The sequence below is a fragment of the Carya illinoinensis genome, chromosome 15, assembly GCF_018687715.1.
Source record: "Carya illinoinensis cultivar Pawnee chromosome 15, C.illinoinensisPawnee_v1, whole genome shotgun sequence".
Classification (NCBI taxonomy): Eukaryota; Viridiplantae; Streptophyta; class Magnoliopsida; order Fagales; family Juglandaceae; genus Carya; species Carya illinoinensis.
The window spans coordinates 22593452-22614313 of record NC_056766.1 but is presented as its reverse complement, the minus strand read 5'-3'; the positions used below and the strand labels follow the sequence as shown (position 1 = coordinate 22614313).

Below are 20862 nucleotides of genomic sequence, written 5' to 3'. Positions count from 1 at the left end.
TGGGTAGTGAGCAAGGATTGGAAAATGTATGCCCATTGAGATTTGAGTGTAGAGCATTTACCCGAGTGACCTGGCTGGATCTAAATTCGAGCACAAATCATTAGCCTAGGTCACACCAGGCAAGATCTGAATTCAACCATGCTGAGTGGTGAGGGGGAATTGGGAAGCTTGGGAGAGTTGTTCCCTCCTGCATCTGTCGAGGTTTGAGTGTAGAGTATTGACCTAAGTTGACCCGAGTGGTCATGCAAGATCTTAAATTCACAGTGCTAAGTGGCATTTGGACGCCGAGGAAGGTCGTCGAGCCTTTCAACCTACATGTACACACTTATATACGAAAAAATCACTTTTTATTCTTCTGACCGTCGATTCTTTACATTTGAGCCCCCGGATGCAAAAGAAAAAAGGAAAAAAGTGAGCTTTCATCTACATTAGAACACCTCATACCAACGGTTTGTGAGACCCTGGCCTGTTTGGCCCTAAGCAACATCAAGAAGCAAGAGGCCTATTTCCGTCCCCTACTATGAGAACTTGAGTTCATCGGGTTCCTTTCCTCATAGTTATTACACATAGCACTCACACACCATTCTTTGCTGGGAAATTTTTCTTAAGGTGGTAGGCTGAGGTAACCAGCTTCAGGTTGTTCAGTGGTGGCCGCCCGATGGCATTGTATGAGGAGTGGGTTTTGAGTACAAGGAAGTCTGCCATACGTGTTGTCGTCTACCTTCCTGTCTCGGCTTCTTCCTATGTCTACTACTCGCTTTGAGGGCAGCTAGCATCTGACTGTCTACACATCTGTCCCTCCCCTAATCTTCTCCTATTCATCCTTGTAGATTTCCTCCATGGCTTTCCTTCTCAGCTAGAATCTTCCAGCTTCGCTCTGGTGGCTCTCCTCCTCCCTGATGCCCTTCCCTCAGCATCTACATGTGCATGCTCGTGGGCACCTTCCTCAATGAGATGAAGTAGTTGCTTCTTTCCTCGCCAACCGTTTCCTTACCTCGATCTCATTCTCGTTAGTTTTGGCATCAGTACCCCTCTTGGGGCTGCTTGTGGCCAGCTCCATGCCCCTTTACCATAGGGTGGTCAGAGCCCGGAGGGTGTCCTTAGCATCGATGAAGTTGTTAGCCCGATCCATGAAGTCCTATAGGGTTCTTTGGATTTTCCGTACAATTTTCCCAATGGGCTAAATGAAACCCACGAGTGCTGCTAGGGTGGTCTTGTCATCCAAGTCATCCATGGTCATCTGCTCCTTATTAAAGAGGTAAGCGGCCGACCATCTTCTTTTCCTGCTAGACATGAATTGGTGGCCTAGCTCCTCGAAGCTGATAATGGTTGGTTGAAGGGTGACAAACCATAACTCAGGGGGAAAGCCTGGCATGTCATCTCTCCCCTAAAAGCCATGTTGTTTCATGTGAGTTTTAAACGTTTCCAGGTGCTTGGCCTGAACCTTCGATACGTCGTACATCTCAATCTATAGGAGCCTAAATTTTGAGGGAAGCGAGAATGCCCTCATTTCGACTCTATAGGTTAGGTCTATGGTGCTAAGTAGATTGATCCATAGCAGATGGTCCTCGTATCCTCTTTGCCATCTCCTCATAGTTGCCCATGAGACTGGGTAGTTTGTCACTTTTTTGCTTGTGCTCTTCATCTTTGGGTGGTGCCTCGCCAGTGTTCTGCGACTTCCCTTCCATCTGCTCAGTCTTGCATGGTCTGACACCTCCCTCGAATACAACATTCTTCCACTTTAATATTTTGTTCTCTTGCCGAAAGGCCCCATGTCAAAGGTCAATCGTTTCATAAGTTCTTCCACTCCAGTGATCCTTCCTTCAATGCTTGCTGATGTAGACTCTTACTTGAAGTTCACACAGGCATGCACTGTGGTCGGCATACAAAAGGCACGCTAACCCTATTAGGTTGAAAAAATATTAGATCTCACAGATGGTGCCAACTGTTGATGTGTGTTTTGTAGCAACTTTGGCAATGACAGCTCTCTAGTACCAGCGAGAGAGGAAGAAAGGGTGGTGGGAGGGTGGTTGTATCATCTATGATGCCAAAGTCAAAGTCTTTTCTTCAAGGACAGGAGAGCAGGAAGTTATAGAACTTGGAGGGATATACCGAGCTTATAGCCTCCTTCCCATTGTCAGCCTTGTGGGATCCTTTTATCGATGTAGTGATGGACTTTGTCCAGGACGACATGATGTCAAATTTAATAAGGCTACTCCTGTCAGTTACAAGAGCCCAACCTCAATGCTGGCCACTCTGAGTTGCATTTAATGGGACCAATCTTGAAGTATATAGGATCCTGTTCTATCTATTCTGCATTATTGTGTGGTGACTGGAGGAATTTCTGCTGCCTTACCCCTTTTTGGGCTCCTTGGTTCTTCCAGTTACCACACATTAATGTCGAGCATCTTAGCCTAGATCCTATCACCTCCTGGATCGGCCGCATTGAATGGCTCTATAATTGACAAATGCCATCATTACAACGATAGAATGATCTCACGAGAAATTGTCTATAAATAGAGGTTATAAGCTCAGTATATCCCTCCAAGTTCTATAAGTTCCTGCTCTCCTAGTCCTTGGAGAAAAGACTTTGACTTTGGCATCATAGATTACACAACCCCCCCCCCCCACCACCCTTTCTTCCTCTCTCGTTGGTACAAAAGAGCTGTCGTTGCCAAAGTTGCTACAAAACACGCATCAACAATTGGCACCGTGTGTGAGATCTAATATTTTTTCGGCCTAATAGGGTTAACGTGCCTTTTGTATGCCGACCACAATGTATGCCTGTGTGACCTTCAAGTAAGAGCCTACATCGGCAAGCATTGAAGGAAGAAGGTTCACGAAAGTGGAAGAACTTGTGAAACGATTGACCTCTGAATAGAGCCCTTCAACAGGAGAACAAAATATTAAAGTGGAAGAATGTTGTGTTCGAGGGAGGTGTCAGACCATGCAAGACTGAGCAGATGGAAGGAAAGTCACAGAACACTGGCGAGGCACCACCCAAAGATGAAGAGCACAAGCAGATAAGCGACAAACTACCGAGTCTCGTGGGCAAGTATGAGGAGATGGCAAAGAGGATACGAGGACCATCTGCTATGGCGGCATTTGGCGGGCCAAGGTGCTAGGTTTTCTCCACTACGGTCATTGAGTTTCAAGTATGGAGCATCTACCTAAGTCAATAGGCTGAAATGAACTCAACTGGACTGGGTGGCATTTGGACGTTGAGGCGCGAGCACTGAGCATCGACCTTTGTAGGCGATATCTAAAATCGATCTTGTTGGGTGGCGAGGGGGGACTAGGTTACTTGGGAGAGGTGTTCCCTATGTGGCAGTTGAGTTTTGAGAGTGGGGCATCAGTCAGAGTGAGCTGCTCATGTTCGAGTGTAGAGCACTGACCCAAATGATCCGGTGGGATTTGAGATCAATTGCACTAGGAGGCATTTGGATGCCTAGGCCCGAGCGTGGAGCAACGACCTAAGAAACCAGGTGGGATCTGAAATCAGTCATACTAGGTGGCATTAAGAAGCCAAAGTGCGAGCACAAAGGATTTCTCAACGAGACTAGGCGAGATCTAAAATGGACAACGTTAGGTGACGAAGGGGACCGGGATGCTTGGGAGAGGTGTTTGCCCCTATGCTCAACCACAGAGTATTTACCCAAGGTACCAGGTGGAATCTGAAATAGACCACACTGGGTGGTGTTTGGACACGAATGTGCGAGCGATGAATATCGGCCTAAGTCACTAGGAGGGATCTGTAATCGACCATGCTGGTGGTGAAGGGGCACTGGAAAACTAGGGAGAGGTAATCTTCCTGCATACATAAATGTTTGACCAGATAGCATCAAATCATATTGATGTGTGTAAGTACAAACAATGTGCATGTTGATGCATGTTTTGTAGCCGCCTGGCAACAAAAACTCTCTAGTACCTACGATGGCAGAGAAAAAGGGTTGTGGGTGGTTGTGTAACCACCAATGCCAAAGTCAGGTCTTTTCTTTCAGGACTAGGAAAGGAAGAAAGTAGATACGAGTTCCCCTTGTGCCCATCGAGGTTCGAGCCTGAAGCATCAACCTAAGTGACAAGAGGGATCGAAAGTCTACAAATTAACTGCATTGGGTGGCGTTTGGATGTCGAACCACAAGTGTGGAGTATCAACCTTGGTCACTAGGCAAAATCTAAAATTGACCGCGCTCGGTGGCCAAGGAGGACTGGGACACTCCTTGGTGGTGTTCCCCATGTGCCCATCCAGTTTTGAGCCAGGGGCATCAACCCATGTGACAAGGCCAGATCTGAAATTGATTGCACTAGGTGGCATTTGGAGGGCCAAGGTGCTAGGTTTTCTCCCCTATGGTCGTTGAGTTTCAAGTATGGAGCATCAACCTAAGTGAATAGGCTAAAATGAACTCGATTGGACTTGGTGGCATTTGGACGTTAAGGCGCGAGCACGCAGCATTGACCTTCTTAGGCGGGATCTAAAATCGATCTTGTTGGGTGAGGGGGGACTAGGTTACTTGGGAGAGGTGTTCCCTATGTGGCAGTTGAGTTTTGAGAGTGGGGCATCAGTCGGAGTGAGCTGCAAGTGTTCGAGTGTAGAGCATTGACCCAAATGATCAGGTGGGATTTGAGATCAATTACACTAGGAGGCATTTGGATGCCTAGGCCAGAGCATAGAGCAACGACCTAAGAAACTAGGTGGGATCTGAAATAGGTCATACTAGCCAGAGCGGCAGCACAAAGGATTTATCAATGAGAGCAGGCAAGATCTAAAATGGACAGCGTTAGGTGACGAAGGGGACTGGGACGCTTGGGAGAGGTGTTTGCCCCTACGCTCGACCACAAAGTATTTACCCAAGCTACCAGGTGGGATCTGAAATAGACCACACTGGGTGCTGTTTGGACACGAACGCCCGAGCGATGAATATCTACCCAAGTCACTAGGAGGGATCTGTAATCAACCATGCTCGGTGGTGAAGGGGCACTAGAAAACTAGGGAGAGGTAATCCCCTGCATACATTAAGGTCTAAGCATAGAGCATCGAACCATGTTGATGTGTGTAAGTACAAACAACGTGCATGTTGATGCATGTTTAGTAGCTGCCCGGCAACAAAAACTCTCTAGTACCTACAATGGCGGAGAAAAGGGGCTGTGGGTGGTTGTGTCACCACCAATGCCAAAGTCAGGTCTTTTCTTTCAAGACTAGGAAAGGAAAAAAGTAGAGAGGAGTTTCCCTTGTGCCCATCGAGGTTCGAGCATGGAGCATCAACCTAAGGGGGAGCAAGCAATGGAACAAGCAAGATCTGAAATCAAGAACACTGTGTCTAAGGGGGAGCAGAGAGCATCGGCCTAGGTGGGATTTGAAATTGACTGCGTTGGGTGGCTTGGGAGGACTAGGGCACACCGTGGTGGCATTTAGACATACTAGACTAGGTAGGATCTGAAGTTGACAGTGCTGGGTGGCAAAAGGGACTAGGACACTTGGGAAAGGTGTTTGCCCCTACACTCGCCAAGGCTCAACCACAGAGCATTTACCCAAGCTAGTAGGTGGGATCTGAAATAGACCTCACTACGAAACATTTGGACACGGAGGCCTGAGCAATGAATATCGACCTAAGTCACCAAGAGAGATTTGAAATCGACTGTAGTGGGTGGTGAGGGGGGACTAGAAAACTTGGGAGAGGCATTCCCCCTACATAAGTCGAGGTACGAGCATAGGGCATCGAACCGTGTTGATGCGTGTAAGTACAATTAACGCCAATGTTGATGCGTGTTTTGTAGTTGGTAGGCCACCAAAATCTCTGTGGTATCTTTGAGGGTGGACGAAAGGGGATATGGGTGGTTGCGTCACCACCAATGCCAAAGGTAGATCTTTTCTTTAAGAATTAGGAAAGCAGCAAGCCATTGAAGGTTTAAGAAATGTATTGAGCTTGTAACCTCTTTCCCATTGTCAGTCTTCCTCAATTTATAGCGATTTCTCATGGGATACTTTCATCACTATAATCATATCTGTCAAGGATGACATGATGTCCTATTTAATGCGGTCGCCTGTGTCAACTATAGGAGCTCAACCTCGAGGTTGGCCACTCTGACCTAAATTCAATGTGGGCAACCCAGCATGGGACATAATTCTTGGCATGTAGGATTCCTTGCATGTTTGTTCCCCATTAATACGTGGTGACTAGAGGAACCCAAGGGCCCAAGAAGGGGTAAGGCAGCCGGCGGTTCCTCCAATCACCACGCGAGAAACAAATAGGCGTGATCCTGTCCCCTACAAGATGGGCTACATTGAATGTAGCTTGGAGCGAGGTCTGGCTCCTATAGCGAATTGGAACGGTGATGTCAAAATGCATTATAGTGACAAAAGGATCCTATGAGAAATTGACTATAAATAGAGGAAGTCTGACAACAAGAAGGAGGTTACATGCTCAAAATATCTCTCTAACTTTCCATAGCTTCCTGCTTTCATGGTCCTTGAAGAAAGTACTTGACTTTGGTACACTTGTTCCCCCTACACCTGTCGAGGTTCAAGCGCAAAGCGCTTACCCGAGCTACCAAGCATGATCTGAAATCGACTGTACTAGGTAGTGTTTGGACACTAAGGTGCAAACAAGGAGCATCGGCTGAAGTCATAGGCATGATCTAAAATCAACCATGCTGGGTGGCAAGGGGAGACTAAGACACTTGGGAGAGTTGTTCCCCCTATGCTAGTCGAGGTTCCGACACAGAGCATTTACCCGAGCTACCAAGCGGGATCCAAAATCAACTACACTAGGTCGTATTTGGACACCGAGGCGCGTACAAAGAGCGTTGACCTATGAGACCAGGTGGGATCGAAAATCTTGGATGGCGAGGGGGGACTCAAAAACTTGGGAGAGGTATTTCCCCTACATACATTGAGGTTCGAGCGTAGGGCATTGAACTGTGTTGATGCGTGTAAGTACATTCAACGAACATGTTGATGTGTGTTTTGTAGCTGCGAGGCAACAAAAACTCTCGGGTACCTACAAGGGCAGAGGAAAGGGGCTGTGTGTAATTGTGTCACCACCAATGCCAAGGTAAGGTTTTGCATTAAGGACTAGGAACCCATGGAACGTTTGATAGATATATCAAGCCTGTAACCTCTTTTTCATTCTTTGCCTTCCTTTACTTATAGCGATTTCTAATCGGATACTTTCGAAACTATAATGACATTTGTCCTAAACGGCATGACGTCCCATTTAATGTAGCCGCTCATGTCAACTATAGAAGCCCAACGTCCCGGCATGTCTGTTTCTCATTAATGCATGGTGACTGGAGAAACCCAGGGGCCCAAGAAGGGGTAAGGCAGCCGGCGGTTCCTACAGTCACCATGTATTAATGGGAAATTGAGAGGTGTAATCCTGTACTCTACAGGATGGGCCGTATTGAAAGTAGCTTCGAGCGAGGTCTAGCTCCTATAGCTGACAGGAACGATAATGTGATGTCATTTGGAGCAAATGCATTATAACGTTAGAAGGATCCCACGAAGTAGGATCTAAGTCACAAAGCGGGATCTAAAATCCACTTTGTTAGGTTTCAAGGGGGGACTAGGGCACTTGGTAGAGCTCTTCCCCCTGTGCCCCATCGAGTTCGAGCGCGGAGCATCGACCCGTGTGACCACATCAGATCTCAAATCGACTACACTCGGTCTTGTTTGCATGTTGAGGTTTGAGCGCAAAGCATTGGCCTAGGTAACCTGGTGGGATTTGAAATTGTTCTCATTGTGTGGCATTCGAATGCTAAGGCGTGAGGGTGTAGCATTGGCCAAAGTCTCCTGGCGGGATTTGAAATCAACCGTGTTGGGTGGCAAAAGGGGACTGGGACACTTGGGAGAGGTGTTCCCTCACGCTCCCGTCGAGGTTCAGTCGCAAAGCATTGACCCGAGTGACATTTGGACACTGAGGTGTGAGTGTGAAGCATCAACCTACGAGGCCTTGTGGTAGGTGGGATTGGGACAATTGGGAAAGGTGTGCCCATCGAGGTCTAAGTGCAGAGCATTTACTCAAGTGTCAAGGTGGGATCTGAAATTGATCACACCGTGCGGTGCTCGAACGCTAAGGCATGAGGGCGTAGCATCGACCAAAAGTCACCAAGAGGGATTTCAAATCAATCGTGTTGGGTGGCGAAAGGGGATGGGACACTTGGGAGAGGTGCTCCCTTGTGCACCCATGGAGATTCAATTGTAGAGCATCGACTGCACTTGGTAGCATTTGCACATTGAGGCTCAAGAGCGAAGATTGGCCTACGAGACCATGCGAGATCTGAAATCGACCATGCTGGTTGGGAAGGTGGGATTAGGACACTTTAGAGCGGTCTGCTTGTTGAGGTTTGAGTGCAAAGCATTCACTCGATTGTCCAGGTGGGATCTAATATTGTTCACACTAGTTTGAGTGCAGAGCAGTTACGCTAAGGCACATGCGCAGAGCATCGACCTAAGTCACCAGGCAAGATCTAAAGTTGACCGTGTTGAGTGGCAAGGAGGGACTGGGACACTCGGGAGAAGTGTTCCCTCATGCTCCCATCGAGGTTCGAATGTAAAGCATTGACTGGAGTGACCAAGTGGGATCTGAAATCAAATGAGTTATAAGAATTTGGATGCTAAGGAGTGAGCTTAGGGCATCAGCCTACAAGACCAAGCGAGACATAAAATCAACTACACTTGGTGGTGTGGGGGGATTTGGACAATTGAGAGAGGTGCACCCATCGAGGTTTGGGTGTGGATCATTTACCCGAGCGACCAAGTGAAATCTAAAATCAATCACATCAAATGGTATTTGAACACCGAGGCATTAGCTTAAGTCACCAGGAGGGAACTGAAATCAACCGCATTTGGTGGTGAGTGGGGACTTGAACACTTGGGAGTGGTGTCCCCCTATGTGCCCATTAATAGAAGTGATTAGGTGGCATCTAAAATCGACCGCTTATTGTGGTATTCCACCACTGAGGCGCCAGCATGGATCATCGATAATTGGCGAGGGGGGCACTGGGACACTGAGGAGATTTGTTCCCCCTTCGTCTATCTTGGTTCAAGCACAGAGCATCGACCTGAGTGACCAAGCGTGATCTAAAATGAAGAACATTGTGTAGGAAGCCAAGGGGGGAGCGAAGAGAATCAGCTTAGGCAGGATTTGAAATTGATCATGCTGGGAGGCCAGGGAGGACTGGGACACTTCGGATTGGTGTTCCCTCTGGTGCTTGTCAAGTTTTGAGAGTAGACCCGAGTGACCAAGTGGGATCTAAAGTTGACAGCACTTGCTGAAATTTGGACATTGAGGCACGAGTGTAGAGTATCAACCTAAAAGACTAGGCAGGATCTAAAATCAACCGTGCTTGGTAGTGTGGCGAGGACTATACACTTGGGAGAGGTGCTCTTGTTGAGGTCTGAGTATGGAGCATTTACTTGACTGTCTACACATCTCTGGTGCCTATCTATCTACACATCTATCCCCACCCTTGATTTCCTCCTATTCATCCTTGGATATCTCGTCGATGACTTTCCTTCTCAGCTGGAGCCTTCCAGCTTCGCCCTAGTGGCCCTCCTCCTAATGGTAGGCGCAGTACGAGCGGCCTTCCTCCATGATGCCCCTCCATCAGCATCTACATGTGCATGCTCCTGTGCACATTCCTTAACGAGGTGAAGAAGTTACTCCTTTCCCATCCAACCATTTCCTTACCTCGATCTCATTCTCGTTGGTTTTGGCGTCAGTACCCCTCTTGGGGCTACTTGTGGCTAGCTCCGCTCCCATGTACCATAGGGTGGTTAGAGCCCGGAGGGTGTCCTTGACATCGATGAAGTCGTTAGCCCGATCCATGAAGTCCTACAAGGTTGTCGGAATTTTTCGTACAATTTTCCCAAGGTGCGAAATGAAACCCACGAGTGCTGCTAGGGTGATCTTCTCGTCCAATTCATTGGTGGTCATCTGCTCCTTATTAAAGAGGTAAGTGGCCGACCGTCTTCTTTTCCTACTAGACATGAATTGGTGGGTCAGCTCCTCGAAGGTGATGATGGCTGGTTGAAGGGTGGCAAACCGTAAGTCAGGGGGAAACCCTGGCACGTCATCTCTCCCCTAGAAGCCGTGTAGTTTCATGTGAGTTTTAAATGTTTCCAGGTGCTTGGCTTGATCCTTTGATCGGTCGTACATCTCTATCTATGGGGGCCTAAATTTTGAGGGAAGCGAGACTGCCCTCATTTGGACACTATAGGCTAGGTCTATGGTGCTAAGCAAATTGGTCCATAGCAAATGGTCCTCGTATCCTCTTCGCCATCTCCTCATACTTGCCCATGAGACTGCGTAGTTTGTCGCTTATCCGCTTGTGCTCTTCATCTTTGGGTGGTGCCTCGCCAGTGTTCTGCGACTTCCCTTCCATCTGCTCAATCTTGCATGGTTTGACACCTCCCTCAAACACAGCATTCTTCCACTTTAATATTTTGTTCTCCTGCCAAAGGGCTCCTTGTCAGAGGTCAATCGTTTAACAAGTTCTTCCACTTTCGTGAACCTTCCTTCAATGCTTGCTGATGTAGACTCTTACTTGAAAGTCGCACAGGCATGCATTGTGATCGGCATACAAAAGGCACGCTAACCCTATTAGGTCGAAAAAATATTAGATCTCACAGACGGTGCCAACTGTTGATGTGTGTTTTGTAGCAACTTTGGTAACGTTAGCTCTCTTGTACCAGCAAGAGAGGAAGAAAGGGTGGTAAGGGGTGGTTGTGTCATCTATGATGCCAAAGTCAAAGTCTTTTCTTCAAGGACCAAGAGAGCAGGAAGTTATAGAACTTGGAGAGATATACCGAGCTTATAGCCTCCTTCTTGTTGTCAGCCTTGTGGGATCCTTCTATTGATGTAGTGATGGACTTTGTCCAGGATGACATGATGTCAAATTTAATAAGGCCACTCCTGTCAATTACAGGGGCCCAACCTCGATGCTGGCCACTCCGAGTTGCATTTAATGAGACCAAACTTGAAGTCTATAGGATCATGCTCTATCTATTCTGCATTATTGTGTGGTGACTGGAGGAATCGCCAGCTGCCTTACCCCTTTTTGGGCCCCTTGGTTCTTCCAGTTACCACGCATTAATGTGGAGCATATTAGCATAGATCCTATCGCCTCCCAGATCGGCCGCATTAAATGGCTCCTATAATTGACAAATGCCATCATTACAACGATAGACGGATCTCACGAGAAATTGGCTATAAATAGAGGAAGTATGACAACAGGAATGAGGTTATAAGCTCTGTATATCCCTCTAAGTTCCATAACTTCCTGCTCTCCTGGTCCTTGAAGAAAAGATTTTGACTTTGACATCAAAGATGACACAACCACCCCCCACCACCCTTTCTTCCTCTCTTGCTGGTACAAGAGAGCTGTCATTGTCAAAGTTACTACAAAACACACATCAACAGTTGGCACCATCTCTGAGATCTAATATTTTTTCGGCCTAATAGGGTTAGCGTGCCTTTTGTATGCCGACCACAATGCATGCCTATGCGACCTTCAAGTAAGAGTCTACATTGGCAAGCATTGAAGGAAGGTTCCCGGAAGTAGAATAACTTGTGAAACGATTGACCTCTGACAAGGAGCCCTTCGGCAAGAGAATAAAATATTAAAGTGGAAGAATGTTGTGTTCGAGGGAGGTGTCAAACCATGCAAGATTGAGCAGATGGAAGGGAAGTCGTAGAACACTGGCCAGGCACCACCCAAAGATGAAGAGCACAAGCGGATAAGCGACAAACTACGCAGTCTCATAGGCAAGTATGAGGAGATGGCAAAGAGGATACGAGGACCATCTGCTATGGACCAATCTGCTTAGCACCATAGACCTAGCCTATAGTGTCCAAATAAGGGCAGTCTCGCTTCCCTCAAAATTTAGGCCCCCATAGATAGAGATGTACGACCGATCGAAGGATCAAGCCAAGCACCTGAAAACGTTTAAAACTCACATGAAACTACACGGCTTCTAGGGGAGAGATGACGTGCCAGGCTTTCCCCTTGACTTACGGTTTGTCACCCTTCAACCAGCCATCATCACCTTCGAGGAGCTGGGCCACCAATTCATGTCTAGTAGGAAAAGAAGACGGTCGGCTACTTACCTCTTTAATAAGGAGCAGATGACCACCGATGAATTGGACGAGAAGATCACCCTAGCAGCACTCGTGGGTTTCATTTAGCACCTTGGGAAAATTGTACGAAAAATTCCGAAAACCCTGTAGGACTTCATGGATCGGGCTAACGACTTCATCGATGTTAAGGACACCCTCCGGGCTCTAACCACCCTATGGTACACGGGAGTGGAGCTGGCCACAAGCAGCCCCAAGAGGGGTACTGACGCCAAAACCAACAAGAATGAGATCGAGGTAAGGAAATGGTTGGATGGGAAAGGAGCAACTTCTTCACCTCGTTGAGGAATGTGCACACGAGCATGCACATGTAGATGCTGATGGAGGGGCATCATGGAGGAAGGCCGATCGTACTGCGCCTACCATTTCATAAATAAAAAGGCTCGACGACCTCCCTCGGCGTCCAAATGCCACGCAGCGCAGTTACCTTAAGATCAATTGCACTAGTTGGCAATTAGACCCCGTGGCTAGAGCGTGGAGCATTAGCCTAACTAGCCAAGTGGAATCTGAAATCGATCACACTGGGTGCCGTTCAGGCACAAAGGCACGAACGTGGAGCATTGACCTAAGTCACCAAATGGGATATGAAACAACCCCGCTAGGTGGGTAGCGATGGGGGACTGGGACACTTGGGAGAGGTATTCCCCCAGTGCCTGTTGACTCGAGGGACCAAGTGGAATCTAAAATCGACCGCACTGGGTGGCATTTGGACACTAAGGCGCAAGCACAGAGCATTGGCCTAAGTCCCCAGGCAGGATCTAAAATCGATTGCACTGGGTGGCGAGGGGGGACTAGGACACTTAGGTGGCATTTGGACGCTGAGGTACGAGCGCAGAGCATCGACCTATGAAACCTGGCGAGATTGGAAATCGACCGTGCAGGGTGCCAAGGGAGGATCGGGACACTTGGTAAAGGTGTTCCCTCTACACCCACTGAGGGTCGAGCGTAAAGCATTTACCTGAACTATCAGGCTAAAACTAAAATCGACTGCACTAAGAACATTAGCCTAAGTCACCAGGCAGGATCTGAAATCGACCACACTTCATGGCAAGAGAGGACTGGGACACTTTGGAAATGTGTTCCCTTGCATCCGTCAAGGTTTCTAGCCGTGTTGATGCCTTTAGAGACCATTTCAATAAGTTGTCAAGTAAGAATCTGTTGGTAGAAAGAATCTAGTGGTGAATGTCGGTATGGGAGTTTTTTCAGCGGCTCGTCGAGCTGAATTGTTGGCAATTATTAATAAGAGACAAAGTGAGGCATTGTCGAAGAGGTTCGAAGTGATGTTTGTGGATTAGAAGGATTAGATATTTGATAAAGTTCAGTTTGAGATAAGGATAGATGGGAAATTTCTCCCCCTTTAAATTATTTTACTCCTACGGAGCCACCAAAGGTGATTGATAAGGTAGGGGATGTTCAATTGGTGTCGCCTAATAAATCAGTGTGTAGTTGGTTTGAATTATCTAAGGAAAACTCTGAGTATGAGGTTGATGGTGATCGTGTGTCTGAGAAGAGTGTGTCACCGAAGAGTTTACTCATGGTGGTTGATGAAGCTTTGGACTTTGAACTTTGTCGTTTAGTTGAAAAAGAGGTTGGGGTTCCCAAACAGAGGTTTTCATTGTTTGAGGGCGACCTTGAGGATGACTTGGAGGAGCTAACAAATAAATGTTTTGATTCTGATTTGGAATTGAATGTTCCATTGAAGTGTCTAAGAGGAAGGAAGAAGAAAAGTCCGATGATAGTCCTGGAAAGGAAAACTCGGTCTCGAAAGCCATTTTAATTTTATTATGAAGATTCTTATTTGGAATATTAGGGGTATTCTTTCGTCGAAGAGTAGGCTTCGACATATTTTGAATAAAAGTCGTCTGTCTGTGGTGGCACTGTTAGAACTTTTCTTTTTGCTAATAAATGTAGGCAATGGGCTAGGTGATTGCATCGGCCTAATTTTATAAATAATGCCGAAGTAGGTGGTAAAGTATGGTTGTTCTGGGACAATGAGCTGGAGTTTGAGCTTGTTGCTATGTCGGATCAAGCACTGTCTGGTTGGTTTATTTGCGGCAGTATCAGAGTGATGGTACGCGAGCTGTTTTTGGGTGAAAAGACTATAACTGTGGGATCATATTCGTGGTTTAGATATGGGTAGTTGGCCGGCTTTTTTTGGTGGGGGATTTTAATATTGTTCGTGGGGATGATGAAAAAGTGGGAGGTCTTTTGAGAGCTCCTCGTGTAAAATTGGAGTTTAACAATTGTATTCATGATTGCAGACTGATTGATCTTCCTTCTATTGGGAATAAATTTTCTTGGCGTATTGGGAGGCTTGGTGGTAGACGGATTTGGGCGAAGTTGGATCGTATTTTGGTTACGTCGAGCTTCTTGAATTGTTTTTTTTTAGGAGGCTCATATGGAGTATTTTCTACAGTCTTCTTCTGATCATTGTCCTATACTATTGCATTTGATGAGAGAGAGGGGGAGCTGCATTAAATACTTTAGATTTCAGCGTATGTGGGGAACTCATGAGGGGTTTCTACCGTTGGTTCGGGAGGCTTGGAATCAAAATGTGGATGGCTCTCCTATGGTGAAAGTTAGCCGAAAACTTCAAATTTTAAAAAGCATGCTACGGAAATGGAACATTGATATTTTTGGGCAAGTTCATTTGGAATTGGCTAATGTGGAAGCTCGGATGGTGAAAGTTGAAGATATGCTTAGGATCGGGAAAATGAGCTACTGGTTTGTAAACAAAGCCATCTTCAAAGGCTTCATTGAGAAGAGACTTTGGGATGTCAAAAATCTTGTATTAAATGGCTAAAGGAAGGGGATTTAAATATAGCTTTTTTTTCATGCGTCTATGCATGTTAAAAAGAAGAGCTTGATTGTAGATCATATGTCGTTGAGTAATGGCCAGGTCTTGGATTCAGCTAAAGCCGTGCATGATGAAGCTGTTCAGTTCTTTCAGGAGCTTTTGTCAACATCAGATGTTAACTTGGATGAGGAGGCTCTAAGTTTATAATTGTCGGTGGTTTTGGAATAGGATAATGAGGCATTATGTGCCCCACCATCCTTGGAAGAGGTAAGAGAGGCATTATGGTCTATTCCACAGGGTGGAAGTCCGGGACCGGATGGTTTCTCGACTAGTTTTTTCATACTAGCATGGGAGCTGGTGAAACAGGATATTTTGGACATGGCTAAGGAATTTTTTGATGGGATTCCATTGACTACTTTTTTGGGGGCTACTAATCTTGTATTGATCCCTAAGGTGGGTGCTCCAGCTGGTTTTGGGCAATTTCGACCAATCAGTTTATGTTCGGTGGTCTATAAAATCATGGCTAAAATCTTGGTGTCTCGTTTGGCCCCAGTTCTTGAGGAATTATTTCACCAGAACAAGCTAGTTTTATTTGGGGGCGTAGCATCTTTGATGATATGGCTCTTGCTCAGGAACTTGTACATGGCGTGAATCGTAAAACTAAGGGTGGAAATGTCATGTTGAAGATTGATATGGCTAAAGCATATGATCGTGTAAACTGGAGATTTTTGTTGGAGGTGATGCGTAGTCTGGGTTTTTCAGATAAGTGGTGCTCTTTGATTTTCAATGCCATTTCATCACTTGTTTTTTCAGTTATGTTGAATGGTTGTTGCAAAGGTTTTTTCAAGCCTTCCACAGGGCGTGCTCGTCGTAGTGCTCTCCCGGTGGATGAGGTAATTAAGAAACTTGGTATACCATTGGTTTCGAAGTTTCATTGTTGTCTATCTTCCCAAGGTGAATTTGTGGATCATATTCTTTGTGAGGGGGAGGTTCCAAGGAAGCTTTGGAATTATTTTGCAGCTATTTTTGGAATAAATAAATTTGCCTTCTATTTGGGTTTGGGCTGGGTTGATGAATACCTGGTGGAGCCATGCTTCGAATTCTTCCCAAGTACGTTGGTTACGTGGTGTTATTCCTATCTTTATTTCTTGGACACTTTTGAGATCTCGTTGTGCGGCTCGTATGGAGGGGCTAAATTTTGATTGGAAGAATGTTATTCGAATGGTAAAAGGTTTTATTTTAGAATCTTCAGGCATGGTGAGGAAGTTCAAAAGATTAGGCCCCCATGATGCTTCGATATTAGCAAATTTAAATTGTCCTATGGTGGCTTTGGAGAGTAGAACACCTAGATATAATGCGTGGGAGTTACCGGAGAATGGGATGGTGAAACTTAATGTTGATAGAGATTCTTGTGATAAGTCGAGCCGTTATTGATGGCCTTCGAATATGGTCTAGCCATTGCTATGGTCTTGGGTGGGTTTGCTCATTGTTAGAGATGATACTTGTTGCGTCTTGGGTGGGTTTGCTCATTGCTATGGTCAAGCCACGAATACTATTGCGGAAAGTCGAGCCGTTATTGATGACCTTCGAATATGCAAGCAACTTGGGTTGAGGAACTTCGTGATAGAGTCAGATTCTAGTGTTATAGTGGGATGGTTTCTCTCAAGTGTTTGTAATTATTGGAACCTTTGGGATTTTTGGGAGGAAGCTCAATGTCTATTTAGGGAGCTTAATGTTCACTTTAAAGTGGTATTTAGAGAAGCAAATATGGTCGCTGATTCTTTAGCTAAACTTGGTGCTAATAGTGGGTCTCTAAATTTTTTTGGAGAATATTTTGGTACAGGAAGACTTAGAGGTCTTTTACGTTTGGATAGTTGGGGTTTCCCCGACAATAGATGCTAATTTTTGTGGGGCTAGGTCTTGCATTTGAAATTGGGATGTTTTTGTTACCACGGTATTCCTCCGCCATAAGTTAGGGTTTTTTTTAATAAAATTGGAAGGGGATCACTCATGGGCAGGTGATCTTCATCTCTTTCTTAAAAGGAAAAAAAAAAGTTATCAAGTAAGACCAACTATTTAAACACCCAACACCTTGAAGAATAGGGAGCGTACTTAGACCTTCTTATGTCAACTAAATGCCCCTTTCCCTCTTTTTGAAGCCAATGCATCAACCATTGCCGTACACAAACCACGTGGACAGAAATTTTGAGTTACCAGCAAAAAGTATGCGGGGGAATGGCAACTAGTAAGTAAAGAAACAACAGCAATAGGTGGGCACAAAAAGGAAGCAATCAACAGAAATAATAAAGTAGAAAGATTATAACTATTATGATATATATATATAATATAATATATTTGGCTTCTTCTTGAGCAAACTCATAAACTAAAGAATCATAACTTCAATGAAAACCAGCCAAATTAGTTAATCCTATAGATACTAATAAAATAATTCTAATTAATGAACTCACATAAATGCGAATTCAAGATTAAGGCTGACAAGCTATATGATCAGAGTATACCTGGAAGTTTATTAACCAAAGAGCAAGCTTTCTCAGCACGCTTGAGAGTAAGATGCGCACCTCTTCCAGCATTGTATCGATCGGTTCTCATCCTGAACCACCAAAAAGTGATACATTAAGCAGAATGATGTAGACAACAGCATATTACAGCCAACCATTTCAATAAGCTGTCAATTGAGACTAACTAATTAAACACTCATCACCTTAAAGATAGTACTTACACCATCATATGTGAACTCAATGCCTCTTTCCTTCCCATGCCAGGATTTTTGAAGCCATCGCATCAACCATTGCTATATGCAAACCATGACAGATAAAAAGTTTTAGTTACCAGCAAGGTATGCTGGGGGAATGGGAACTGGGTGTGTAAAGAAACATCAGCAATAGGGGTGTCACAAAAAGGAAGATGAACAAGACAATCAACAGTAATAACAAATTAAATGAGTAGAAAGATTATAAGTATTATGAAATATATATATATATAAAATATATTCTATATAATATCTTTCGCTTCTTCATGAGCAAACTAATAACCTGAGGAATCAAAACCAGCCAAATTAATTAATTAATCAAAACACCCATATTCCTGAACCTGCCTCAGGGATCACTCTACAGAAAGGAAAAGATCAAGCACGGCCAATAAGTAAAGAGAACCATCCACTAGCGCAATGATAGGCAGAACCATAAATGAAACGGGAATGAGAAAATATTGAAATATAATTCAACCTTCACCTTCAGAAGTTCATGCAGCTCTCTGTGCAACTCCTCAAGCTTTCTCAAAGACAAATCACGTTCATCTACTACCAACATGGATGAAATAAGTATACCCTGTGGATCCGTAGATCTCGTTTGAGATGTTCTGTATCTTCTCTTGGACTTCTAGGAATTGATTTCCTCTCTCAGATTTCCTTTTCCGCATCATCTCCAATTGTGGAAGAATTCTACTGAGCTCTTCGTTCAACCTTCAGTATTTACAGACTGGCCGTGCTTTTTTTTTTTTTTTTTTTTAATAACCAATCAAGTTTTCCATTAAAAGTTAATGATCTTCATCGACAATGAAAGATAACAAGTGAATTACACAGCAACCAGATAAACTAAGCCAAGTCAAACCCAGACCATGCTTTCCACGCACACAACCAGGCGTCACAAACAGATAAGGAGACCTCTTGGAGTTGTGCATCTATGGAAACGCCCTCTTCCCCAACTTCCTCATCCTCTGCCTCCCGACCTTATCGCTCACATTGCACGGCACGAGCTCATCGTCCAAGTAATACTAATCATTTCCATCATCATCGTCGTCGCCCTTATCTGCTCCCTGGAAATTATATCAAGTGGAAGTATTTTTGAGAGAGAGAGAGAGAGCAGAAGATACTGCTAGTCTTCTGGAAATATTGAAATTAAGACGTTGAATTTGAAATTCAAATTTGAAAAGGAGAGGCTAGTTACCGAACAATGATTCCAAGAACAAAATGAAGAAACTTAAGGCAGCGAGATGCCCGAAATTGGATAATGCGGCCATGGGTAAAGTGTGTTTTGTTTTGTGCGTACTGGTGGGTTTCTAAGGTTTTTTCGGGTGGACCCATTTGTTAATTATTTGCTTAAGGCTGCAATGGATCGAGGGGAGGGAGACTGAAGGAAGACTGGGGAGAGAGAAGATTATATTGAAAAATCACCTGAGATTGATTTTATTTTAATATTTTTAGAACTGTGATGTGTCGCCCGATCATTAGAGGGTGTAAACTCTCTCTTCACACCACATCCGGTTTGAAGTTATTCTCATTTGGAAACTCAGAACAAGTAATTTTTTTTTATTATTATTTTTTCATGGAAGTTGCTACAGTCACAGAAGAATACTACTACAAAAAAAATTTTCATTATCTTTCTCTATTTAAGTGCTACAATTGTGGCCTTTCAATATCCGAAAGAGTACTCGAAATCTCATCATTAATATATATACAGTACTAAATCAAAAGCAATGGCATTAGCATATATTTAAATTAGTTAATTTTAAAATCTACAAAAATATATATTATTTTCTTCATAGGAGATCACTTGTTGTTTCCTTCTGCTTATATATTTTCTACTGTTTCCCTGGAGAGCAGATCAATACAATGTGAGCGGCACACAATATGCATCTCCTCAAACCCAGGTACTTCCTTTGGTGGTTTTTTGTTGTCACAGCAATTTGTATATTTTGTTTATATTTTGATGTTGTGTATGTGAATAATGCTATTGTATATTGCTTCAGGATATAACAAATCAAATTTGGACACATGCACCAGAATTTTTTTCTACTCCTTTGACTACTCCTTCACAAGTAAACCTTCGTACGATATAAAAAATAAAGTTTGTACTACTATTACATTTTGTTAGTTTTGAAACTATTTTTTTATGCCTATAGTATACACACGGACAAGTATACACGACGGATTATTTGGGAATTGGAGTGATTGCTGCTCCTTCACAAGTAAACATTTGCAGAAATATAAAAAGTCAAGTTTGTACTGCTCATTGGACACATTATGACCTTACATTTTGTTGGTTTTGACACAACATTTTTTTTTTTGCCTATAGTATACACACAAGCAAGTATATACAACAGATTATTTGGGTATTGGAGCGACTGCTCCTCCATTGCAAGTAGTGTCAACGTGAGACACTCATGTTGTTTTCTAATTTTTTTTATTGTTGTTCTTACTAAGTTTTGTTTCTTTACGTCCAACCATCTCAATTGCATCTCTCGGATCAGGATGATTATCAGGACAAGTATAAATGGTGGTGATTAGCAAGTATGTTTTGGTGGAAATGATTGTGTTCAGACACAATTATTGGAGTATGTTTTGGTGGAAATTATTGGAGTGCAATTTTGGTAGAAATTATTGAAGTATGTGGTGGTGTTTGGGTCCATTAAGTTATTGTAATGTAATATTGAAACGTGTAAAGCTACTTCCTGTAATAGGCTTAGTGCAATTTCCTATAATGCATTTTTGTACTAATGGACTTAGTGCAATATCTTGTAATGCACAATTTTGTGATGGAATGCATTTACAAGGTATCTTGTAAAAACTGAAGATGAAGAAATTGTCATGTGGAGGTATACAAAAATACAAACCTATCCATTCATTCTCAAAAGTAAAATATTTACAAATTCACAACCAGAATAAGTTTACAAGGTATACTGTAAAATCTGAATCTATCCATGCATTCTCAAAAGTAAAATATTTACAAATTCACAACTAGAAGAAGTTTACAAGGTATCCTGTAAAAAGTGAAGCTGAAATTACCATGTGGAGCTATACAAAAATCTGAAACTGTCCATTCATTCTTAAAAGCAAAATATTTAAAAATTCACAACCAGAATAAGTTTTCAAGGTATCCTGTAAAAATTGAAGTCGAAATTGCCATTTGGAGA

The 20862-nt window shown here is 44.1% G+C and overlaps 1 long non-coding RNA gene across 2 annotated transcripts in view; it reads right to left on the bottom strand.

The window, feature by feature from the left end:
• LOC122295731 overlaps positions 1–19029 on the bottom strand; it is a 63066-nt gene extending 44037 nt beyond the window's left edge. Inside the window, exons 1-3 of one of the 2 annotated variants that reach the window (XR_006238236.1) lie at positions 18183–19029; positions 17672–17743; positions 17451–17542 (exon numbers count right to left, since the gene is read on the bottom strand). This is a non-coding gene — a long non-coding RNA (uncharacterized LOC122295731). Of the gene's footprint in view, positions 1–16711; positions 17543–17671; positions 17744–18182 lie in introns of those variants that run through there. The other variant, XR_006238235.1, reaches the window with a different exon arrangement.
• Between the last annotated feature and the right edge of the window lie 1833 nt (positions 19030–20862).